This window comes from Erinaceus europaeus, chromosome 18, assembly GCF_950295315.1.
Source record: "Erinaceus europaeus chromosome 18, mEriEur2.1, whole genome shotgun sequence".
In the NCBI taxonomy this organism is placed as follows: domain Eukaryota; kingdom Metazoa; phylum Chordata; class Mammalia; order Eulipotyphla; family Erinaceidae; genus Erinaceus; species Erinaceus europaeus.
The window spans coordinates 6087435-6114050 of NC_080179.1; the positions used below are offsets into that span (position 1 = coordinate 6087435).

The 26616-nt window shown below is 40.4% G+C and overlaps 1 long non-coding RNA gene across 1 annotated transcript; it reads left to right on the forward strand.

Annotated features, from left to right (window-relative positions):
* Nucleotides 1-388: 388 nt before the first annotated feature.
* LOC132534305 (uncharacterized) lies at nucleotides 389-24687 on the forward strand. The gene is made up of 3 exons (XR_009546028.1): nucleotides 389-767; nucleotides 17491-17629; nucleotides 24114-24687. It is a non-coding gene; the product is annotated as an uncharacterized LOC132534305 (long non-coding RNA).
* The last annotated feature ends 1929 nt before the right edge of the window (nucleotides 24688-26616 follow it).

Genomic DNA, 26616 nt, shown 5'->3' on the forward strand with positions numbered 1-26616 from the left:
TGCAGTACACCAAATCCCGGACAAGTTCGGCTTAGTGTTCTCTCTTTTTTAACTTTAAAAATATATATTATTAGTGATTTAATAATGGTCGACAAGATTGTTGGATAACAGGGGTACAAGTAACACAGTTCCCACCACCAGAGTGCCATATCCCACCCTCTCCATTGGAAGCTTCCCTATTCTTTATCCCTCTGGGAGTATGGACCTAAGATTTCTAAGTGCTGCAGAAGGCCAAGAGGTCTGGCTTCTGTCACTGCCTCTCTGCTGGACATGTGTTGTAACTAAAACAAAAAGACTTTTGCTGTTGCGTGGCTTGTAAGGAACTGACTGTGGGGTGCTGGGAATTGGGTTTAAACAATTCAAATATTTATTAGGGTGATACAGGGGTAAAAGGTAAATATCTAGGTACCACAAAATAAGCGGCTCCGTTTAAGGTTAAGCAAAAGAGAGGTTTATTCATAAAATCACTGTGAGTGTGAGGGGAGAAATCTAAATAGGAAAATGGGCAAAAGTCCAAAGTCTGAAACTAAGTTACCCAAGACCATCACATGAAGAGATCAATCTGTAGCTACACTAACAGGCAAAGTGCCTGGATGAAGGTGATCCAGTCAAGAGACTCAGCTGCTGAAAGTCCTGCTGCATCTGCATTCCCTTGATAGTGTGCTCTGCCTGCCTCAGGCTGACGCCATTCTTATGCTGATTGTCCCAAACTCCTGTTGAGGTCACAACACACATGGGCGTTGACAAAAAAAAATTTATAGAATGAGGTAAGTATTTTTTTTGCATTATTTTAAGTGTATCTTTTACTTACAGTTTTTATGTTTCAAAAATCACTATTAAAATATAATATTGTGGGTAGTATCACTGTATCTCTCTCCTTTTTTAAAATTTTTATTTATAAAAAGTAAACACTGACTAAAACCGTAGGATAAGAGGGGTATAATTCCACACAATTCCCACCACCAGAACTCCGTATCACATCCCCTCCCCTGACAGCTTTCCTATTCTTTATCCCTCTGGGAGCATGGACCCAGGGTCATTGTGGGGTGCAGAAGGTGGAAGGTCTGGCTTCTGGAATTGCTTCCCCGCTGAACATGGGCGTTGACAGGTTGATCCATACTCCTAGCCTGCCTCTCTCTTTCCCTAGTGGGGAAGGGTTCTGGGGAAGTGGGGGTCCAGGACACATTGGTGGGGTTGTCTGCCCAGGGAAGTCTGGTTGGCATCATAGTAGCATCTGGAACCTGGTGGCTGAAAAGAGAGTTAACATACAAAGCCAAACAAATTGTTGACTTATCATGAACCTAAAGACTGGAATAGTTCAGATGATGATTGTGTGGGGGGGGGGGGGGGGTGTGTCACCGTTTTGTAGATAGTTAGTAGGCCTATTTTAGTTATATTCCAAAGAGCCCATGACTGTACTAGTTTTTTTTTTTTTTTTTCCTGAGCCTGACATCTGATATGCAGGTGGATCTAAGTTGTTCTCCGGGGATATGATGCCATGGCTGGAAAAAAGACTAGAAAGCTGGGTGGGTCAGGGAAGAGAGTAGCTCCCTAATATGAGAAAGGGGTATAACTGTTGTTGACTGTAAACCCCATCGATTTGATGTGATCTGGGGCCCATATTCAGCTTAGGAGCCTATGTGACCTCTGCATCCCTGTAGATCTAAGCTCACATTCTGTGGTCATGAGTAGGAATGTTCCAAGCTGCCCTAATTTCTATTTCTTCTAACAATGTTTTATAATTTTCACTGAAAAGGTCCTTTACCTCCTTTGTTAGATTTATTCGTAGGTATTTTATCATTTTGGATCAATTGTAAATAGCATTTCTTCCATGAGTTTCCTTTCCTCTGGTTCATCTTTTGTATAAAGAAATTCCAAGGAGCTGGAAGGTGGCGCATCTGGTTGAGCACACATGTTACAATGCGCAAGGACCTAGGTTCGAGCCCCCGGTCCCCACCTGCAGGGAGGAAAGCTTTACTAGTGGTAAAGCAGGGCTGCAGGTGTTTCTCTGTCTCTCTCCCTCTCTATCAACCCCATTTCCCTCTCAATTTCTGGCTGTCTCTATCCAATAAACAAATAATGACAATAAAAAAATTTTTTAAAAGAAATTGCACAGAGAAGGATGTAGCAGAAACTTGGGTTGTTATGTGCAAAACTGAGAAATATTGCGCATGTACAAACTACTGTATTCTGCTGTAGACTCTAAATCATTAACCCCCCCAATTAAAAAAAAAGAAATGCCACAAATTTATGAGTATTGGTTTTGTAACTTGCTACTTTACTGAATTTATTGACAATTTCCAGTAGTTTTTTTTTTTTTTTGGGGGGGGAGGTTCCTGTAGGCATAATAATGGTGAGCGTGGACATCCTTGCTTAGTTCCTGATTTTAGGGGAAAAGGCTTCAAATCCCCCCAAGTATGATTGTAGCTATGGGTTTGTTGTAGGTTGAGAAATTTTCTTTCCACTCGCAATTTCTTGAAGGCTTTTATCAGAAATCAGTGTTGGAACTTACCGAATGCTTTTTCTGCATCAATTGATAACATCATGCGATTTTTATCTTTCTTATTGTTGATGTGGTGGACTATGTTGATTGATTTGAGGATGTTAAACCATCCCTGGTTCTCAGGAATGAATCTCACTTGGTCTTGGTGGATCATTCTCTTAATACATTGTTGGATTCTATGAGGCAAGATTTTGTTGAGGAACTTTGTATCAATGTTCAGCTGGGAAAAAGCTCTATAGTTTTCTTTTTTGGTGAAGTCCTTTCCTGCTTTGGGGATCAAAGTGATATTAGCTTCATAAAATGTGTTTGGGGAGTGTTAACTCATCTTCTATTTTCCGGAAAAGTTTGAGGAGAATGGGTTTTAGTTCTTTGAATATTTTATAGATTTCATTAGTATAGCCATCTGGAACTGAGCTTCGATGCTCTTGCACAGGTTTTTAATTACTGTTTCCATTTCTGCACTAGTGATTAGCCCGGTAAATTTATTTACTTCCTCTTGTGTCAAGATTGGAAGTTGGTATGACTCTGAACATGTGGACATTTCTTCTAAGCTGTGGAATTTATTCTCATATAGATGAGAATAAATAGCCTTGCATGACCCTTTGCATCTCTCTAATCAGTTGTAATATCTCCTCTCCCATCTCTGAGTGGTTTTTTACCATCGCTTTTTCCTTTTTTTCTCTTAATGAATGTAGCTAGTGGTTTATCTACATTTTTTTATCCTTTCAAAGAACCAGTTTATGGTTTCATTACTTTTCCTGATTTTTGTTTGTTTGTTTTCTATTTCATCGATTTCTACTCTGATTGTAACTATTTTCTGTCTCATGCTGACCTTTGGAAATCTTTGTTGCTCTTGATAAGTAGATTTTATCCACATATATGCATTAATTTTTCTAAAATGCACCTGGTCTTGGAAAGAGTTCAATTTTCTTTCATAATGTCTTGAATTTCTTATAAAAATTAATAATGATCAGAGTGTTGTGACACTTCATATTCAGAATGATTCTCAACTATTAATAAATCTTAACAGCTCAATGATGTAATTAAATATTAAAGAATATGATTAAGTAGATTCAAGAATAATCTAGTTTCTGAGAATCTACCAGAATTTCCTATTACATAAAGATAAAGTCATGGCAATGAAGAGAGACTTTGTTCTTTTTTTAAAAAAATATTTATTTTCCTTTTTGTTGCCCTTGTTGTTTTATTGTTGTAGTTGTTATTGTTGTCCTTGATGTTATCATTGTTTGATAGGACAGAGAGAAGTGGAGAGAGGAGGGGAAGACAAAGAGGGAGAGAGAAAGACACCTGCAGACCTGCTTCACCTCTTGTGAAGTGACCTCCTATAGGTGGAGAGCCCGGGGCTCGAACCGGGATTCTTACTCCTGTCCTTGTGCTTTGTGCCACGTGCACTTAACCCATTGTGCTACCACCCGACTCCCGAAGAGAGACTTTGTACAGTATGATTTATATTAATAAATATTACTAAAAATGAAATGACATATTAATTTTGCTTCTTAACCACCTATTAGGAAGAATGGAGAAAAAAAGTCTAATAATTTTGTAATGTATGTAATATGCTTGTAACTCTCCAAGTTCTGAATTGATTTGAGAGCAGTTCTAAGTTTTGAAACTATTAATAGATAAAAATAATTTATCTGTGGACATAATACTCTGGGAATATTTGTAGTGCTCTATGCAACATCTGGGAAAATAAAATAAAACATTAACTACCCTAGGAGTACCTAAAGTGCAAACATTTTGGATAACTGATTGAAAAGTTACATGTACTATTTAGATTAAATCAAGGAGACAGAAATGTAAGATTTTTAAAAAAGTATATTTTTGCTTAGTTTATAGCAAATTTTCATCCCTATGTTTTTCAGTCCTGATGTAAAAGCAAACAACTTTTATGCTTATAATAACACTGTGGAATGGTCTGGGAGGTGGCACAGTGGATAAAGTGTTTGGACTCTCAAGCCTGAAGTTCTGAGTTCAATCCCCAGCAGCACATGTACCAGAGTGATGTCTGGTTCTTTCTCTTTCTCTCCTCCTAGATCTCTCATTAATGACTAAATTAAAATAATAATACTATAAAGGCAAGACTATTGTTATTTTCTGTCTGAAAGAAAACAGTTTTGCATATACTCACTATGAGGGTCTCTGGGGAATTATGGGAGCAAGCTCACACTACTTAAATACATCATGGAGAATAAAGAGTTGAGAAGGTTATTGAAAATTACTTTATCTTAAGCAAACTAAATTTCGATGTTCTTGCTGGCTGAGTGTATATAGGAGAACTATATCTTTTCAACTAAATAACCGAGTATGGTATTTAGTTGTTTTTTTCTCTTCTAAAATATGTAAGTAACACCAACACTGTATACTGAGAAAGACATGATTATTTTAACTGAATTTCTTAATAGTATTTAGCTGTGTTGTTTTAATGAGTTAGGAGGAAACACAAAGGTGGCAAATTGAACTCAGGACTACCTGCATGAGGGACCCCGCAGGCGAGTGAGTTGCATTCCTAAAACAATAACCATACGTGGTGAAAACGACGGGGGAGAAGGAAGAGGTGCTGGAGGGGGAGGAGGAGCAACCATCAGTTATATCTGGAAAAGTCCTCAATCCATGCATCGGAAAACCTGTAATTTAAGAAAATATGAAAAAAAACTCACTGTTCTTAAGAACAGTGAGAGTGGAATGAGAGTGTCACGGTTGTCTGCCATCCTCACTCTTTTGCTCAGCATTATAGAGGCTTTGTTACTGGACTGTAAGATCAAGAAGGAAGATTTCCTCTCTTCCAGACCCCGGGATCGGAACTAGAACATTATATTTCTACACTTCTATGTAGTTTACTATGACAAGTATAGTAAATTACCACAAACTTGGTGGTTTAAAACAATAGAAATTTATTCTCGGGGCCAGGAGGTGGTGCACCTGGTCAAGGGCTCATATTACAGTGTGCAAGGATCCAGGTTCAAGCCCCTGGTCCCCACTTTCAGAAGGAAAGCTTCATGAGTGGTGAAGCAGGGTTGTAGGTGTCTCTCTGTGTCTCTCTTTATCTATCTCTCTACCCCTCTCAATTTTGTCTCTATCCAATATTAAATAAGTGAAAATATTTAGTATTCTCTTACACTGTGTGATGCCAGAGTTTAAAATCAAATTCTTAACAGAGCAGCACATCCTCTGAAGATTCAGGGGTGGGGGTAGTAATAGAAGATTATTTTATTTCTTGTTTCTTCTAATTTCCTTTTTCTCCCCCAGGGTTATCACTGGGGTTCAGTGCTACGACTATGACTCCACTGCTTCTAGCAGCCTTTTTTTTTTTTTCTTTTTCCATTTTATTGGATAGGACAGGAGGGGAGATAGAGAAGGAGAGAAAATATATAAACACCTACAGAAATGCTTCATTCACCACTTTCAAAGCATCCCCCCTTCAGGTGCAGAACTGGGGACTTGAACCCAGTTCCTTGTGTGGGTCATTGCACTTAGGACTGTGTGAACTTAACCAGGTGCGCCACTGCCCGGTTGGTTCCTCTTCTAACTTCTGGTGATGGTAGAGGTTCTTTAACTTGTGACCACATCTCTCCAATTTCTATTTCTTATTTATTTATTTATTTATTTATTTTTGTTGCCCTTGTTTTATTGTTGTAGTTAATTAATGTCGTCATTGTTGAATAGGACAGAGAGAAATGGAGAGAGGAGGAGAAGACAGAGAGGCGGAGAGAAAGGTAGACAACTACAAACCTGCTTCACCGCTTATGAAGCAACTCCCCTGCAAGTGGGGAGCCGGGGGCTCAAACTGGGATCCTTATGCTGGTCCTTTTGCTTTGTGTCACATGCGCTTAACCTGCTGCGCTACCACCCAACTCCCTTCGACTTCTATTTCCATAGTCATATAGCTTCTTCCTTTGTGTCTTCTCTGTACATTACTTTTATAGACTTTTTCCAGTGAATTTCAGGATTAAATCAATAATCCCGAATGATCTCTATATTGCAATATCCTTAATTTATTCAGTAATTAAATTTGAAAAGATCTTTTGCTCACATAAAATAATATTCATAGGTTCTGGGGATAAGGATGAGGATGAACCATTATTGCAATAGACTTTGGAACTCTTTTCAAGTTTCCACAAATGCTTTTCCAGCTACATATTTGGCCCTATTTCTAAAGCATACTGTCTTAATAGTGAATACAATATGATGGATTCTACATTTGAATAGATTCAAATGTTTCCAAATTATCCAGTAGTAATTCCACTTTGCCTAACATTTTATTTCTTAATTTACTCAGTTCATTTCATATCTTGCTATGTGGGACAAAATGAAACTACATCATGACCTCAACATTTTCTGTCAAGGTCTCCTAAGATAAACATCTCAGCATGTCTCTTTTAATCTCTGCCTCCTATGCATCTGTGAGACATAATGCAGACTTGTTTCTGTGACTATATAAAAAGAATCACTTTCAGGGGAGTCAGGCTGTAGCGCAGCGGGTTAAGCGCAGGTGGCGCTAAGCTCAAGGACCGGCGTCAGGATCCCGGTTCCAACCCCCGGCTCCCCACCTGCAGGCAGGTCCCTTCACAGGCAGGTGAAGCAGGTCTGCAGGTGTCTGTCTTTCTCTCCCCCTCTCTGTCTTCCCCTCCTCTCTCCATTTCTCTCTGTCCTATCCAACAACGACATCAATAATAACTACAACAATAAAACAACAAGGGCAACAAAAGGAAATAAATAAAATAAAATAAATTAAAAAAAAGAATCACTTTCCTCCTAGTTTCCAATACTAATTTTCCTCTATTCCTCAGAGCCCTTACCAGAGTCTTTTTTAAAATTCATTACTTCTAGCAAATTCTAGTTCACAACTAGATAGTGAGCATATTCATAGAGGAAGAATAGTCCTTCCTTCTTTCACTGTTCTTGCTTTTATTTATCCATTCAATAGGTTAGACCAGAAATATCAGTGAGCTATTCTCAAGTTTGCCTTGCACACATGACTTTTTAGCAGGCTTTTCTGGTGACATGATGCTAATTTATGTACCATGACAGAATGTGCTTAGAGGACAACAATGGAATTATTCCCAGTGCTCCACAGTGAAAGGTCACTCACTGATTTCTATGCCTATGGGGGGAATCATTGCATACAATATATTACCCCCTTATAAAACCTTGTGATTTATACTAGCATTTTGTCATAGTGAAGGTTTTGCGACTTTGTTGGTAAGAAAACTTATTTGTGGGGCTGGATGGTAGCACAGCAGGTTTAACACACATGGCGTGAAGCACACGGACAGGCATAAGGATTCCGGTTTGAGCCCCTGGCTCCCTACCTACAGGGGGGTCGCTTCACAAGTGTGAATTCAGCAGGTCTGCAGGTGTCTGTCTCTCTTTCCCCCCCTCTGTCTTCCCCTCTTTTCTCAATTTCTCTCTGTCCTATCCAACAACAACAACAACAATAACAATAACTACAACAATGATAAACAAAAGGGGAAAAAAAAAAAGCCTCCAGGAGCAGTGGATTCGTGGTGCAGGCACCAAGCCCCAGAAATAACCCTGGAGGAGGGGGAAAAAAGAAAGAAAACCTATTTGTGTTTACACCAGTGTTTTCTTTCTTTTTTAAAAAATATTTATGTATTTATTTATTCCCTTTTGTTGCCCTTGTTTTATTGTTGTAGTTATTAGTGTTGTTGTTATTGGTGTCATCATTGTTTTATAGAACAGAGAGAAATGCAGAGCGGAGGGGAAGACAGAGAGGGGGAGAGAAAGACAGACACCTGCAGACCTGCTTCACCGCCTGTGAAGTGACTCCCCTGCAGGTGGGGATCCAGGGCTCGAACCGGGATCCTTATGCCGGTCCTTGTGCTTTGCACCATGTGCACTTAACCTGCTGTGCTACTCCAGTGTTTTCTAAACATATTTGATGATAAAAACTCCCCCCACCCACACACACATTAAGGGGTAATACAGTTATGATTTTCTAGGAAAATACTAATGCCACAAAGAAGCAAAACATTATTATCCATGTGTTAAGGAGACTTGGCACACTGGGTGATTAGGCATATAAAATGAGAAGAGCCCAGTTCCATTAGGCTGATAGTGAGACTTTGAGAAGAGTCCTTTTAATTTGAATGTTCCTGAGTATTGGACCTATGGAAGTTCACTGAGGAAAAGAAATATTTCACCCTAAGTCATCTTAGATTTTACAATGTCAGTTTTTAAAAAACATTCTGACTATGGATCTCTTTCCCCCTCATTGACATATCTATCTAAGTCTGTGTTCTGCATGCAAAAAAGGAGTAGTTTGGTCACTCACTCCCACCAGGAATGTCATCATAAGCCCCCTTGAAGGCCTACCAAGAGCTTGTCCTCACATAAAGCAGCACTGGTAGGGACACCCCAGTCTCCAGAGGAAGGCTCCGTCAGCCTGCTCTGCCACTTGAGGAAGACGGGTCTTGAAATGAGTGCAGCCTAGAATGTTCCCAGCTGTGAACGTGAACTGTGAGCTCAGACTGATGGACTCAGAGGTTACACAGGTTTCTCTGCTAAATATGGGCCCTGGGTCAGGTAGATGGAGTAAACAGTTAATTCTATTTGTAGACTTTTTTTTTTCAAAATTGGTAGCTGCTCCCTACCTAATCTAACTTTCTAGTCCTTTTCTCTACTCTAGAAAATATTTTTGTTCAACTCCAAGTCACCTATCAAACTCAAACAAAACTAAAGAACTACGATAGTCATGGGCCCTTGGGAACACGCCTGACGTGGACTTACTAGCTTCATTCTACCCTAAGAACCCTATTCTCATCTGCTGTCTTTCTACTTTTTGGTGCCTTTTCATTAATCATTTTGTTCAGTTTATATTTTGCCACCTTTCAGCCACCAAGTTGAAGACACTATCATGATTCCATCTTACCTCTCTGGTCAGAAGACCTCACCAGTGTGTCCCGAGACCTTCCCTCTCCAGAGCCCTACCCCACTAGGGAAAGAAAGAAACAGGCCGGGAGTGTGGATTGAACTGCCAATGCCTGTGTCCAGTGAAAAAGCAATTACAGAAGCAAGAACTCCCACCTTTTGCACTCCAAAAAGAATTTTGATCCATACTTCCAGTGGGGGGAAAAATGATGGGTGGAAGATGACCAGAGGGCTCTGAACTCCGGACTCCGTAAGGACCCAGAGACAGAAGAGGAGAAAGAGAGAAACCTTTGGATGTAGTAATAAGTGTATATGTGACTTGAAAAGGAAGATAAGATGGGGTCACAGAAAAAAAGGGGGGACAAGTATATATAAATCTAGACTAATAGTTGTAGAAATAATGAATTATCTGTGTCTACAGCCTTAAGAGAACAGCTGTAGCTCACAATGGAGGGGTTGGGGACTCAGAACTCTAGTGGTGGGTATGGTGTGTGGTGTGGGTATCTTATCTAGGAATTTTATAAAGCAATATTAAATAATTAAAAAAGGAATAGTTTGTAAAGGACAGTCTGTAAAGTAATTTGCATTAAATCAGGACGGGAGCAGGCACCGCTCAATGGCTGAAGTCAACCCAGTTGATCAGCTGCTCAGAACTGTCTGCATTCTTCTGCTAGGTTGTCAATTTATTCCAGGAAATTTCACCAGAAAGTATCCTTTTCAGGTCAGTTGTTACAGCCCCAGATAAGCTACTTAAGTATTTTCACTTATGTTGGTAAAAACTAAAATAAAGGGCGGGTGAAATAGCTGACTTGGGTAGTGTGTTCCTTTGCTATGCGCAACACAGTTTTGAGCCTGGTGCCCACATCTTTGAAAAATGTGAATGTTGTGGTCTTCTTCATGTTCTCTGTTTGTATTCAAAAATAGAAGGAGAAAAATGTGAGAAAGGAAAGGAGAGAGAGAGAGAGAGAGAGAGAGAGAGAGAAAGGAAGGAAAGAAAAAAGGAAGGAAGGAAGAGAGAGAGGGAGGGAGGGAGGAAGGAAGGAAGGAAAACGAGTGAAAGACGGCTGGGCAGTGACACACCTGGTTAAGTGCACATGATACAAAACACAAGAACCTTAGGGATATGTGTTGGAGCCCTGGGCTCCCACCTCCAGGGGAGCCACTTCATGAGTGGTGAAACAGATCGGCAGATCTGTCTGTCTGTCTGTCTGTCTCTTTCTATCTATTTATCTACCTATCTCCCCATCCCTTACAATTTCTTTCTCCTATCCAATGACATGGAAAAAAAGAAAGAAGGAAAGGAATCTCTTTTTCTATCAGAGAGAATCAGGAAGTCAGACTCTACAAATTGTCAGAATAATTCCAAAGACAATTATTTTTCCTTTCTATTATACTTGATTGGTCAGAAAAGATACTTCATACAGTTTCAATAGTCATATATCTATTAAGGTTGTCTTTTTGTCCCAGCACATGGTTGATCGTAAGAATGTTCTATGTGGACTTGAAAAGAATGTATATTTTTTTAAGGGGGATGAAGGGTTCTGAATCTATCTGTTAAATTTATCTCATCAACCACTTCATTCAAGACCTTTTTTATTTCTTTGTTGATTTTTTTTGTCCTGATGATCTGTCTGCCTCTTGCTGTGAGTGGTGTGTCGAGATCTCCAACTAATAAGTGCTGCTGTCAGTGTCTCCCTTAAGGCCAGTTAGTACCTTTTTTATTTTTTATTTTTCTCTAGAGCTATTGCTGGAGCTCGGTGCCTGTACTATGGAACCACTGCTCCTGGCGGCCACCTTTTTTCCATTGTTGTTGTTATTGCTATTATTACTATTGTTGGACAGGACAGAGAGAAATGGAGAGAGGAGGGGAAGACGGAGAGGGGGATAGAAAGATAGACACCTGCAGACCTGCTTCACCACTTGTGAAGTGACACCCCTACAGGTGGGGAGCCAGGGGCTCAAAAACCAGGATCCTTGTGCAGGTCCTTGTGCTTTGCACTATGTGCACTTAACCCAGTGCACTACTGCCTGGCCCCCCAGTTAGTACTTTTTGAAATATATTTGAGTGCATACATGTGTAACTGACACATGGTGGTGTACTACTGCATGACTTTTAGCCATGTTACTCCATAACCAAGTATTTCATGAAGGAATTCAGTCTTTATTTCAAAATATTTTAATATCGTTTTCTTTGGTTATCTCTGGGACTTTACCACTTCACCTCAGCTTTTTTTTTTTTTCAGATAGAAAGACAGAGATAGAGGGGTAGAGGAAAAGAAACGACAGAATCAAAGCTTCCTTGACTACTGTGGGTCTGGGCTTTATCCTGGGTCTTACATGTGAGAAAACACACTACGTAAGTGAGCGATCTGGACAGCCCTAATTATATGTCTACTGTGCAGACTTAAGTCCCATTCATGATAAATAGTTAATTAGTAAATCTTCTTCTAGCGTTTGCCCTTCTTCCGTAGCCAGTCAACAGCGTCGGGTTGAGCCTGATGTCAAGTTTCGAGACCTCCTTTGAATCTGGAGAGGTGGCAGTCGTTGACTCTGTGGGTCATAGTCTGTCTGGAGCCGCAGGGGCAGTTCGGGTCGTCTCTGGCTCCCCAGCGATGGAACATAGCGGCGCACCGGCCATGGCCTGTTCGATAGCGATTGAGGAGGGCCCGATCATAACGTGCCAGGTCAAAGCCGGGTTGCCGCTCGCAGGGGTCTGTGATGAGGTGTTTGTTCTTGACCTCAGCTGACTGCCAACTCTGTTTCCAAGAGTCTGGGACAGAGAAGTTCAGTGTAGGCGTAGGGGACCAGATTGGGTGATGAGACATCAAGCGTTGGACAGGGTGGGCGAAGATATCCACGTATATTGGCAGGTCCGGTCGAGCGCAGACGTGGGAAATGAACTTAGATGATGCCGCATCCCGACGAATATCTGGCGGGGCGATGTTGCTAAGAACTGGCAGCCATGGGACCGGGGTGGAACGGATGGTTCCAGAAATGATCCTCATGGAGGAATATAATTTGGAATCGACCAAGTGGACATGGGGGCTACGGAACCATCCTGGGGCACAGTATTCTGCAGTGGAATAGCATAATGCCAGAGAGGATGATCGCAGTGTGGCAGCGCTCGCGCCCCATGAGGAGCTGGCCAGTCTTGCAATGATGTGATTCCTCGCGCCCACCTTTGCTGCAGTTTTTATGAGATGTTCGTGAAATGACAGGGTGCGATCGAGAGTAACGCCAAGATAGACTGGCTGGGCTTCATGCCGGATTCTCGTATCGCCAAGCTGCACATTAAGCTCACGCGCTGAGTGTAGATGGAAAACAGATGATACCGTTTTTGCAGTGCTAGGGATTAGTCGCCATTTTTTACAGTCATCAGATATCAGAGACATGTCTTTCGTGAGTGTTTCCTCGAGGATGTCGAACTTGGATGCCTGAGTTGCACAGCAGATGTCATCGGCGTAGATGAACTTCCTTGAAGAAGTCTCTGGGAGGTCATTGATGTAAATATTAAATAGCGTAGGAGCCAGAACAGAGCCCTGGGGGAGGCCACTTGAGACAAGTCTCCATCTGCTAGACTTGTCACCCAGATGCACCCGGAATCTTCTGTTTTGGAGAAGAAACGATATAGTGTTGGCCACCCATGGAGGCAGGCATCTTGAGATCTTGACTAGGAGACCACGGTGCCAGACCGTGTCATAGTAAATGATAGCAGCATTAGAAATTGACTCAGAGGGCAGGGGTAGATAGCATGATGGTTATGCAAACAGCTTCATGCCTGAAGCTCCAAAGTCCCAGGTTTAATCCCCTGTACCGCCATGAGCCCGAGCTGAGCAGTGCTCTGGTAAAAAAAGAAAAAAAAAAGTTTAGAAAACCCCATAAGAGGGAGTCAGACTGTAGCGCAGTGGGTTAAGCGCAGGTGGTGCAAAGCACAAGGACCGGCATAAAGATCCCGGTTCGAACCCCGGCTCCCCACCTGCAGGGGAGTCGCTTCACAGGCGGTGAAGCAGGTCTGCAGGTGTCTGTCTTTCTCTCCCCCTCTCTGTCTTCCCCTCCTCTCTCCATTTCTCTCTGTCCTATCCAACAACAACAACAACAATAATAACTACAACAATAAAACAACAAGGGCAACAAAAGGGAATAAATAAATAAAATAAATATTAAAAAAAAAGAAAGAAAACCCCGTAAGAATTATGTAACACACAATGAGGAAATTTAAGTTTTGTCATTGTTACTGGCATTGTCTCACTCTGTTATGTCTGTATTTAACATTGGAAGAGCAGATTGAATCGCAAATTATATTAGACTTGGAACAAAAAGATCTGATTGCTAGATTTAGCTCTCAGAGACAAATCTTAATTTTCTTCACCTAAAATGAATGTGAGCATGTTTATCCTGTCTAATTACCTCAGGCGTATTAAGAGCACACTGCATGAGGCTGGGGGCTTTATTTAAAGCACATAAAAAAACAATGTAAGGTTTTTTGTTTTGTTTTGTTTTTTTCTTTTTCACCTCACTAGAAGACTGTTCAGCTCTGGCATATGTTTGGTGTAGGGGAATTGAATCTGGGAGCTCAGAGCCTCAGGCATGATTCTTGCATAATCATTATACTATCTCCCCCACCCAAAATGATAAGACTTCATACTAACTGGGCAAAAAAAAAAAAAAAAAAAAAAAGAGCATAGGTATTTGGAATTTTGAAAACCTTCCTGCATAAATCTTATATTTTCCTTAAACTATTTTATACCATATATATATTAGGCTTTGACCTATTCTAAGCTGATACTCACAATGCTATAGTTCTGTTTCTCAATACTGTGCTGCCCAGAATGAGTCATTTTTCAAAACTGGGACTTACTTATCCTTCAATTTTCTTTTACTATATGATCGGAAAAGATTGAGATAGGTATTATATCATGCTACAAGCTGTTGCTCATTTTATATTTCCCTTCTGTTTTTAAAGTTAATTTTACAGGGGTCAGGCAGTAATGCACCTGGCTGAGAGCACACATTATTAAAATTGATTTCAATTACTGAAGATTTAAGATGAAGCTCCAAAAATTGATTGATTTGGAGAAGAATACGATTTCAAGGATAGAGACTCAGATCATAAGCATGTGTGTGTGTGTGTGTGTGTGTGTGTACATAACTTACCCCACAACCATAGTGTTTATTCTATTTATTTTTTTTTAAAGCAATTCTGGGGTATTGGGCAGGGGCACATATATTACCATGTATTTAAGAACCTTAGTTCAACGCCCCCAGTCCCCACTTACAGGGGAAGGGCAAACTTCACAGGTGGTGAAACTGTGTGGCAAATGTCTCTCTCCTTTATCTCCCATTCCCCTCTCATTACCCTCTGTCCTATTAAACAAAACAAAGAAATATTAAGAATAGTGTTTCTATCCGTGACTTTTTAAAATTTCCACTATAGTCTGAGTTTTTCAGAAAACCTACTTTTCTTTTTATCTCTGTCACGGATTATTATATTTAATGAAGAGCAATTTAGTCGTCGTATATGTTTGCAATAAATAACATTTGCTGACTCTATGGTGAAATTGCTGTTGCACAGACCTTGAAGTCTGCACGTCCCTTAGGGCCTGGGGTGATGTCGTAAATCGACTCTGCTAGAAAATTTAAGATATGTGGAAGTGAAGCTCCCCAAACTCTTAATGGATTATTTATGGTGCTTTCAAGATACAGAGGATAGCTTAATTCATTTAACCATGAGGTTATTTTTCTGACTATAAAATTTATTTTTAACACCTTTTACAGAGAGTGAAAATAGGTATGCAGACACTACTGCCAAAATCACAATAGCCCACAGCAAGGGATAGAAAGATTTCTTCTTAACATTTATAACAAATAACAAAGTATCAAAAATTTACCAAACTCAAATTCTTTAAACTTAAAGGGCTACAATGAATAAGCAATATTGTGATTTGAAAAGGGGACAGGTGGTGGCACACCTGGTAAAATGCAGTCACCATGCACAAGGACCTGGGTTTAAGCTCCCAGGCCCTACCTGCAGGGAGCGGGCTTCAAGTCCCCCAGCCCTTGTGTGCAGGTGGGGGAAGCTTCATGAGTGAGAAAAATGTCATTTAATTCTAGATGAACAACCAAACTACTCCAGCTTGTCATCATTTTACTATTAAATTCTACCTCCTAAAAATATCATGATTCGGGGGAAATTAGGATACTTACTTGTGCTCACTGATTTTTTTTTAAATCTATTTATAAAAAGGAAACACTGACAATCACCAATTTTTAAAAATATTTACTTATTTATTCCCTTTTTTGTTGCCCTTGTTTTTATTGTTGTAGTTATTATTGTTGTTGGATAGGACAGAGAGAAAAAGGAGGGGAAGACAGAGAGGGGGAGAGAAAGACACCTGCAGACCTGCTTCACTGCCTGTGAAGTGACTCCCCTGCAGGTGGGGAGCCGGGGGCTCGAACCGGGATCCTTGAGCTGGTCCTTGTGCTTTGCGCCACCTGCGCTTAAGACACTGCTCTACCTCCCGACTTCCCAATCATTGATTTTTAAAAATCAGCCTCTCAGAGTTTTCTCTGACTATCTTTGATCTCTGTATCCCTCTCATTAAAAATGAATTAAGTAGGGGGTTTGGGAGGGAATGTATGCAGGGTTGAGTACGCTTATTACCGTCAGAAAGGATATGGATTTTAGCCTATTCCTTACCTTACTCCCTCACCCCAATTTCTCTCTGTCCAATTAGTAAAATAGAAGAGGGGGTTGGGCAGTAGCGCAGTGGGATAAGCGCACATGGCGCAAAACTCAAGGACCAGTGCTAGGATCCCAGTTTGAGCCCCAGGGGCTCCCAGCCTGCAGGGGGGAGTGGCTTCTTTCTCTCCCCCTCTGTCTTCCTTCCTCTCTCCATTTCTCTCTGTCCTATCCAACAATGACGACAGCAATGGCAACAACAATAATAACCACAATAACAATAAAAAAAAAAAAGGGCAACAAAAGGGGCAAAAATAGACTCCAGAAACAGTGGATTCATGGCGCAGGAACCACGTTCCAGTGATAACCCTAGAGGCAAAAAAGAAGAAGAAGAAGGAGGAGGAGGAGGAGGAGGAGGGGGAGGGGGAGGAGGAGGAGGAGGGGGAGGAGGAAAGAAGAACAAAAAAAGGGGGGGAGTCCACCAGGAGTGGTGGGTTCATATTGCCACCACCAAGCTCCAGCAATTAGCTTGATGCAATTAAAAAAAAAACTAATTAATTAATTGATCGAAACAAATTGTCTGCCCGTGACAGTGATACTGACCACTTTGTGAAGTCTTGGATGGCACACTGCATGATTGCTGAGTAATGGTGGCTACAGTAGACAGAGGGAACAGTAAAGTTCAGAAAGAAGTGTTGAGAAGTACAGCATAGACTCTCTGTGCTTACATCTGATTCGGAAGCAGAAGAAATGGCTGATTTGGGAGAATTAGTGGCTTGGAAAAATGGCATTCAGTACCAACTCCAGGCCACTTGTTCTAGATTATCTAAAATCTAAGAGAAAAGAGATACCCTAAACATTTTTTTCTTTGTTTTGTTACTGAATTTACTCATGCCCATTGGCAGAGCAATTGAGTAAGAGTAATTTAGAGAATAGGTCAAATAATCAGTTTCACATGTGTTATATACTCTTCACAAAAGCATAGCAGAAATTTTATAAATCACCTAAATTATTTTGATCATCTACATTTACTAAATTGGTTGGTGATTGGGGCCAGGTGGTGCAGCACACCTGATGGAGCGGACATGTTTCAATGTGCAAGGACCCAGGTTCAAGCCCCCGTCCCCACCTGCAGCTTCATGAGTGGTGAAGCAAGCCTGCAGTTGTTTCTCTGTTTCTCTCCCTCTCTCTCTCTCCATTCCTCTCAATATTTGATTGTCTCTGTTCAATAAATAAATAAAGATAATGAAAAAAAATTAAACTGTTGACTACTACACTCAATATGAGATTTCTTCTTTAACTTTTAAAATCAGTTTTAATATTTAATGTTGAAGTACAACCATAATTGGAAGTTAGGATGGCTATGTCCTAAACTATTATTTTTCTATTTCCTCAGAAGATAATCTACTGACATTACTTTAGATGGGCATGACCTTCGAAGACATTCTAATATCGTTTGATTTTGGAATCTTGATAATGCAACTATCATACTACCAGCAAAAAATCACAGCTGCTGTAGCCGCCTCTGATGCCAGGTTTGCTTATCTCCAAGTTTCAAGGAGCAAAGGGAACAGATGGTTTATTCTATCTCCAACAAAAAGTTTTAGAGCAAATACTAAATTTTGCTTATGGGCATCAGAAATAAGATATCTAGGTTGAGGTAAAAAAAAAAAAAAAACACTTTACTGTATTCTCAGCATTTAAACGAAAAGGTAAGTTTTACATGCAAACCTCTGAGAGATTTATACCGTGCTTATGTAATTCTCTACCAGCCAACAGATGCAACTGTCCTTGTATGAGAACATTATGAAATATTACCTTATCACCCCAAGCACTAAAACTCTAAAATGATATCTATTTCCGGTAGCTCAGATGCAGACCCTGAAATTCCCTAGTTCACCAGCTGTACTGCTGACATCTGTGTGGATTTCTGTGGCTCTGTGTGTGTGATCTATCTGGATTCAGAGGTTAGCAGCAGCGGCAGCAGGCTGGAGTCTAGACTATACATCATTGTGAAATGCAATCTCCAAACGTTCAAAACTCTGAGATCCCTGACCAGGACATTATGAACAATCTTTTCTATGCATATATTTTGAACTAAGAAATTAATTCTAGAGAGCCAAAATATTTGTCAGCTTAATATAATGAATTTTGCCAAGATATTCAGGGAAGACTGAGAATATTACAGGTAATGTCCACAGCTTTAGAAACTTGCTAGAGTTTGCCCCTTGTTAGTTCTTCGGCTCCTCTCTAGCTCACTCTGCCTTATTCCACCCACACAATCTTTCTTAAATATGCTAGGCATATTACGGGCCCTTCCCACGATTGACATACTGCTCTTCAGTATCTAATACTCCACTTCCTCATCCCTGTCAGGTTTTCACTCCACTACCACCTTTTTTTTTTTTTTTAAACTTCTCTTTTAAAAAAATATTTGTTTATTTATCCCTTTTTGTTGTCCTTGTTGCTTTATAGTTGTTGTTGCTGCATAGGACAGAGAGAAATGGAGAGAGGAGGGGAAGACAGAGAGGGGGAGAGAAAGACACCTGCAGACCTGCTTCACCGCCTGTAAAGCCACTACCCTGCAGGTGGGGAGCCGGGGGCTCGAACCGGGATCCTGATGCGCCATGTGCGCTTAACCCGCTGCGCTACCGCCCGACTCTCTGAACTTCTCTCTTATTTCACTTTCAGTCCTTTTCTTTCTTGTTCTGTTCTGATTTTTTCCCCTATTCTATTTTAACTTTTTACCTAGTACATCATAGGTTTTAACCTTAAAGAGCTTTGTGGTTTCGTTTTGTTTCTTCTTCTTTTTTTTTCCTTTATTTCCTCTTTGACCCAGTAGTTGTTAAGTCCATTACCACCTTCTAACAGATTACCCTACTTCATTATTGTCCATCTCACCCCCCCGAATTATATTCTCTTTACCAGCACTAATTTTCTTCGCCCTCCTTTCCTCCCTTCCTCCATTCCTCCCTCCCTCCCTTCCTTCCTTTCTTTTATTCTTTCTTTCCTTCTTACTTTGTCTCTCTTTCTCTATTATTTTGACAGGCACAGAAGCAGAGAGAGAGAGATCACAGCATCAGACTCAAACCTAGATTACACACATAGCAAAACATTATCCAAGTGAGTTATCTGACATTAATTTTCTTTATTACATTTAAATTTCTTTTACTTGTTTTCTTGTCTTTTCTTTTTCTTTTTTGCCTCCAGGGTTATTGCTGGGGCTCTGTGCCTGCACTACGAATCCACTGCTCCTGTAGGCTATTTTTCCCCTTTTGTTGCCCTTGCTGTTTATCGTTACTGTTGTCATTATTGTTGTTATTGCTGTCATTGTTGTTGGATAGGACAGAGAGAAATGGAGAGAGGAAGGGAAGACAGAGAGGGGGAGAGAAAGATTGACATCTAGAGACCTGCTTCACTGTTTGTGAAGCAACCTCCCTGCAGGTGGGGCCCGGGGGCTGAACCAGGACCCTTACATAGTTCCTTGAGCTTCGCACCATGTGAGCTTAACCTGCTGCGCTACTGCCTGGCTCCCTCTTTATTATATTTTTATATGTTTTAATCACCATTCTATTTTTTGACCAATTTCACTTAGTACAATGTAAATTCACTGAAATGAATGCTCAAAATGGTGCTCAAAGTTGTCTTTTTAATTCATTATTATTCTCAAGAACCTAAAATGTGAAGCTAGTACAGAGCCTTATCAGAATGTTAGACTTCCTATGGTGCAGCGGACACAGCAGCAGACTTTCACATGTCAGATCTCCAGCACCACATGGACCAGAGACGCTCTGGACTTCTCTCTCTTCTCGTCTCTATCACAATCAATCAGTAAATCTTAAGGAATGCTAGAACTCCTGTAAATATTTGTCGAGTGAATGAGAAATCACCTGGGAAGCTTTTAGGACAGTACTTAGTACATGAAAGCTCTCAGATGATATGATCACTAATAACAACTTGCATGTGAATCAGATTGAATCAGCTGTTATCAGTTGCTACTGGGTCAGTCTTAATAAAAATCAATTCCTAAAGTTATGTACATAGTTTAAAAAGAGTAATGCACTCTTTTTTAAAGTAAACATTTATTTATTTTATTTATTCCCTTTTTATGCCCTGGTTGTTTCATTGTTGTAGTTATTATTGATGTCGTCATTGTTGGATAGGACAGAAAGAAATGGAGCGAGGAGGGGAAAGCAGAAGGGGAGAGAAAGACAGACACCTGCAGACCTGCTTCACTGCCTGTAAAGTGACTCCCCTGCATGTGGGGAGCCAGGGGTTCGAACTGGGAACCTTATGCCAGTCCTTGCGCTTGGTGCCACCTGCGCTTTACCCGCTGTGCTACCGCCTGACTCCCAGTAATGCACTCTTATGACTACAAAAGAAATACCAAAATTATATTTTAAGTATTTGAGAGTGGTGTATTCATTAAAGTCCATGTAAAATTCATATATAAAAGACTTATTGGAGCTGATATATGGTACTTAGAAGCATTATTTTTAATGTTTCTAAATTGCCACTAGGATTACCTTTGGATTACCTTTGGGGAATACTGTCTGCATGACAAATCCATTGCTCCTGGTGGCCAGTTTTCTTCTTTTTCTCTTTCTTTTTTCTTCCTTCCTTCCTTTCTTTTCTTTTTTTTCTTTCTTTTTTTTTCTATTTATAGCGACAGAAAGAAATTGAAAGGGAGGGCACAGGGAAGGAGAAAGAAAGGGAATTATCTGCAGCACTCCTTCATTGCTCAGGTGAGGACCTGGGCTCAAGTCCTTGGACTTGGTCATGTGTGGTTTCTACTGGATGCACCACAACTCAGGCTCCTAAAAAAAATTCTTACTGAGAATTGGCGTTGCAAGACTCAGGTGATCTAAAGTATAGTGATCTGTCTAGAACTGTACCACATTTGGTAAGTATGACTGAAAGATGAAAGAAAATACTTTTCAGACTAAGGTTATTTTGTTATCTGTAACGAAGAGCTATTGCATGACATTACCTCTTCATTGACCAGAATCTTTTTTTGCTCTGTATCAAAAAAAAAAAAAAAAGTATAGTAAAAAGAATGAAAGCTGTCTGAGTGGAAGGCTAGTAGCCTCTGTACATCAAATAATGCAGGCATGCCTATAGCAAGATCACCAGATGGTCAAAAACTTGGAAAAGCTTCAAATGAATGAGGAATGTCCAAAGAGAAAGGGGTATGCTCTTAAGTTATTTAAGGGGCTATATCAAAGAATTATTAAGGAATTCTACATTAGAATGGGTCAGTCACTCTAGATCGGAAAGGGGAGAATAAAGAAATGATCAGAAAACAGCATCCAACTCGAAACTAGGAAGGCAGACTTAAGGAAACCTATCCTTGCAAATAAGTTATTACTCCGATAATGTCTGAACAAAAAGACTGCTTCTTTCACCAGTCATGCCTCTGAACTATAACGCTTTTCAGGTTTTCAATTCTTCAGACACTCTATACCATTTAAACACCACTTTCACTTCGCAGGAATCACCACAGGCCAGCTCCTCATGGGGCGCGAGCGCTACCACACTGCGATCATCATCTCTGGCATTATGCTATTCCACTGCAGAATACTGTGCCCCAGGATGGTTCCGTAGCCCCCATGTCCACTTGGTCGACTCCAAATTATATTCCTCCATGAGGATCATTTCTGGAACCATCCGTTCCACCCCAGTTCCATGGCTGCCAGTTCTTAGCAACATCGCCCCGCCAGATATTCGTCGGGATGCGGCATCATCTAAGTTCATTTCCCACGTCTATGCTCGACCGGACCTGCCAATAGACGCGGATATCTTCGCCCACCCTGTCCAACGCTTGACGTCTCGTCACCCAATCTGGTCCCCTACAGCTACACTGAACTTCTCTGTCCCAGACTCTTGGAAACAGAGTTGGCAGTCAGCTGAGGTCAAGAACAAACACCTCATCACAGACCCCTGCGAGCGTCAACCCGGCTTTGACCTAGCACGTTATGATCGGGCCCTCCTCCATCGCTATCAAACAGGCCATGGCCGGTGCGCCGCTATGTTCCATCGCTGGGGAGCCAGAGATGACCCGAACTGCCCCTGCGGCTCCAGACAGACTAGGACCCACATAGTCAACGACTGCCACCTCTCCAGATTCAAAGGAGGTCTTGAAACTTGACATCAGGCTCAACCTGACGCTGTTGACTGGCTACGGAAGAAGGGCAAACGCTAGAAGAAGAAGAAGAACCACAGGGAAAAGTCCTCAGTGTCCTGCTTACCAAGAGGTGAGTTTTCTTTGACATTTGCTGTTTCTTCTGTCTTGGTGGAGTGATAACTTTCTTCCATTTTAATGCAATACTTTTCCTGCGATTTCAGTTCACTACCCTTGACCTTTGATCTCCACCTTCCTTAACACAGACACTGGAACTTATAATATGTGCAGTAAATTGGAGGAAGGTGCTGTAACCCAAGGATTTTCATCATGGGCTGCACACTGGAGTGTCCTTTAAGTATAAGGAAACTAATTCCAATCTCTGTAATTTTTTTGAAACCACAATAATCTAAAAATGGTAGGGTGCAAAGCTACCATTCTTCCTTTTTTTTTCCTTATGAATTCTCTCCCTCCCTTTCACTCTTCTTTCCATACTTTCTCTTCTTTTCAAATATGTTTATTTATTTACTATCTTTATTTGTTTATTGGATAGAGACAGCCAGGAATAGAGAGGGAAGGGGGTGATAGAGAGGGAGAGAGACAGAGAGACACACGCAGCCCTGCTTCACCACTCTCAATACTTCCTCCCTGCAGATGGGAGCCAGGGGCTCAAACCAGGATCTTTGCACCGTATAACATGTGTGCCCAATCAGATGAGCCACCACCTGGCCCCTATTTTTATTTATGTATTTATTATTAGAGACAGAGAGAAATTTAGAGGAGAGGGGGAGGTAGGGAAAGAGACAGAGAGACACCTACAGCCCTGCTCCACCGCTTGTGAAATTTTTCCTCTGCAGGTGGGGACCAGAGACTTTGAACCTAGATCCCTGTGCACTGTAATGTGTGCGTTTAACCAGGTGCGCCACCACCTGGCCCCTATTACTTCTTTTATTATTATTATCTTTATTGGCTAGAGACAGGCAGAAATTGAGAGGGAAGGGAATGATAGAGGAGAGAGACAGACACCTGCAGCCTTGCTTCACCACTTATGAAGCTTTCTCCCTGCAGGTGGGGAGCAGGGGCTTGAGCCGAGTCCTTGAGCCCTGTAATGCGTGTGCTTAACCAGGTGTGCCACCACCTGGCCCCGATTACTTCTTTTTTAAAAGTTAAAATGATGAGTGGATTTTTTTCCCCCTCTTGTCTTGTAATAAAAATATTTGAAGCATAAAAGGCAAATGTATTTAGGCCAGGAAAATAGTTCAACTGGTAGAAAAGAGGTCTTGATGCTCCCAGTTCACTTCCTAGCACTGTATGTTCAGAGAGGGGGTGCTCTGGCTTCTCCCCCCCCATCTCTGTTTCATATGAAATTGACACAATAGATATTTAGAAAAAAGTACACCGTGGAAATAGTGGATGCAACGATCAACACAACTAAGAGGCTGCTAAAAAACTATGAGAGAATGATATTGGAATATGTTAAAAGATGGATGAGATGGGTCAAGCAATATAAAAATCAAAGTATGATGAAGAGGTTACATAGGCTGCTTTGTTGAGTATGGGCCCCAGATCAAAATGATTGGGTTTACAGTCAACAGTATCTATACACCTTTCCCATATTTGGGAGCTACTCTCTTCCCTGATCCACCTTCCTAGTCCTTTTTTTCCAGCTATGATACCATCTCCCCAGACAATAATTTGGGTCCACCTGCATGTTAGCTGTCAGGCTTGAGCAAAAACTAACAAAGTCATGGGCTCCTTAGAATATACCTAAAATAGACCTACTAGCTTTTTCCAAAATGGAGACCTCAAATCTTCATCTGCAACATTCCAGCCTTTAGGTTCATGATTAGTCAACAATTTGTTTGGCTTTATATGTTAAATCTTCTTTCAGCCACCAGGTTCCAGATGATATCTTGATGCCAACCAGACTTCCCTGGGCAGACAACCCCACCAATGTGTCCTGGAGCTCCGCTTCCCCAGAGCCCTGACCCACTAGGGAAAGAGAGAGACAGGCTGGGAGTATGGATCCACCTGTCAACACCCATGTTCAGCGGGGAAGCAATTACAGAAGTCAGACCTTCCACCTTCTGCATCCCATAATGACCTTGGGTCCATACTCCCAGAGGGATAAAGAATAGGAAAGCTATCAATGGAGCGTATTGGATATTGAGCTCTGAGTGTGGACAATGTGTGGAAATGTACCCCTCTTATACTCTGGTCTTGTCATTGTTTCCATTTTATAAATAAAAAGTAAATAAATAAATAGATGATTCAGTAAGCTCTGCTGTGTCTGCTTGCTAGAATTGAGCTGTTAGTCTAGTGGATCTATATATCTTGGTAAGCATAGAAGCCTGTCATGACTTCAGTATCATGGAATTTTTATTTCATTTTTGAGACAGTGGTTTTAGCCGAATAAAAAAATCATCTACCAATGTTTTAGTGGGCCCTGAGTATGAAGTAATATGCAGAGATGTAGAAAAGGTTGGCAACAGATCTAACTAGTTAAAAAAATTTCACTGCCTCAACAATTTTGAACTTTCATGATTTGCCTGAAAACATTGGCCCCAAATAAATATCATGAATTAAATGTTACTGGAGTGACTTGTTATCAAGTAAATCTGATGCCATTGCTTTAGACCGGCCAAATGTTTCTCTTAAAAAGAACAAATGCAAATAGGCCTCACCACCTATGGGCATCTACTTTTTGACAGGGGGACCTGAATTATTAAATGGAGAAAACAGACACCTACATTGTTAACAGTTATACATATAATATATTTTCATATGAATAGATTGCAATGATTATGAGAGGTTCTCAAGTGTTTTATGTACTGACCATTATTTCAAATCAAGTACAAAATTTTTATGTGTCTACTTTTATGGCTGGGTGTATATGATTCTTGCAACAATATGGTTACAAAAATATCTACATTCTGAATAAAATTATGTACAATTTTCTCTGTGGTGTCTCCTATCTCTGCCACTTAAGTGTTGATGCTATGCAGACTGTATTTTCCTGATTTTTTCTCCATTAGTTTATAGATGCCTTGTCTTTTTATTCAGGCTTGTCTCTTTGTTCACTTTAAAAGAATGTTAGTGCAGTTAGAGGTTCTGTAAAAATGTCAGGACAAGGAGATAGCATGAATGTAAGTTATGCAAAATACTTTCTTGCTTAATGTTCTGAATTCCCAGATTCAGTCCTTAAATCAGAACTTAGAAGTGCTCTAGGAAAGATAAAAGAAAGTAAGGAAGAGAGAAAGAAAGAAAGGAAGTTAAAAAAAGAAAAAGAGAAAGTGCTTGAATATTACTGTGTTAGCTACGTTAATATTCATGATACTTATTCCTGCTTTACCTATATTAATATTCAGACTAAGAAGCGCAGGTGCAACCCATGTAGTCAATAATTATCAATTAATGAGAAGATTTGTGTTCACTATTCTCCCCTAATGATTTAGTCAATTTTATTTTATAGTACATTTTATTTCTGCAATACATGTCATTTGTATGTTTTAGTATTAAAATTAGAAAAAGTAATCCTACTACATTCAATACTACTGGCTCCAAAATTTTCCTCTTCTCATTGAAAGATGACACATTTAAATTCTCTTTGTCTTGGTGAGCTATAAACAGTTCATATAAGGAAAGAAAAATGGAGCTGCTAATTTACCCAGACAACCGGCTCTAAGTATGACTGCACTCACACTAGCCAGTGGCCATTCCTGACAACACATTAGCAAGTGGAAATTGGTCCTTTTGCAGTCAGGTGACTCATTCCTTTAGCTTAGTCAGAGTGTCATTTGTGATTGAACCACCCTAATGAGAAGAACGTGTTCTCTTCTCACGTAATATTTGGGAGTCTAACATAATTAAAAACTGTGAGGTTAAAATTGATCGTCGTGGTTTCTATGATATTCTTGTCTAGTTTTTATTAGTTGATAGAGTTGTAATGAATAGCTCTCTATTTCCAGTGAGAATATTTTAAATTGCATAGCCTATTTGTCTCCTTCTAGACTCTACACACAGCTAAATTACTGAAAACAGACTGCATTGCATCTTGTTTCCAATTCCAAGTAAATACTCAATGTTGTGACTTAGTAATTGTGTTAGCAATTTAACTTGCTTTAAAATTGATCTGGAATTTGGTTCAGGGAAGGTCAGTTCAGGAGTAAACTCAAGAAATCTTTCTAGGCACACAAGAGACACATTTAAATTATATCAGAGAAGAAACTCAAGTTTAATGTGAACAAAAAAAATTATAGCTCCTTGGTAATTGCATACAGAGCATTGCTAGTGCTTTTCCAAAGTGACCTTGTTCTAATTATAGGTAGCCAGAGTGATACATCCAGGTATAATTCAGATCTAGGACATTAGTATTCAAAATAACATTTAGCAAATTGCGTT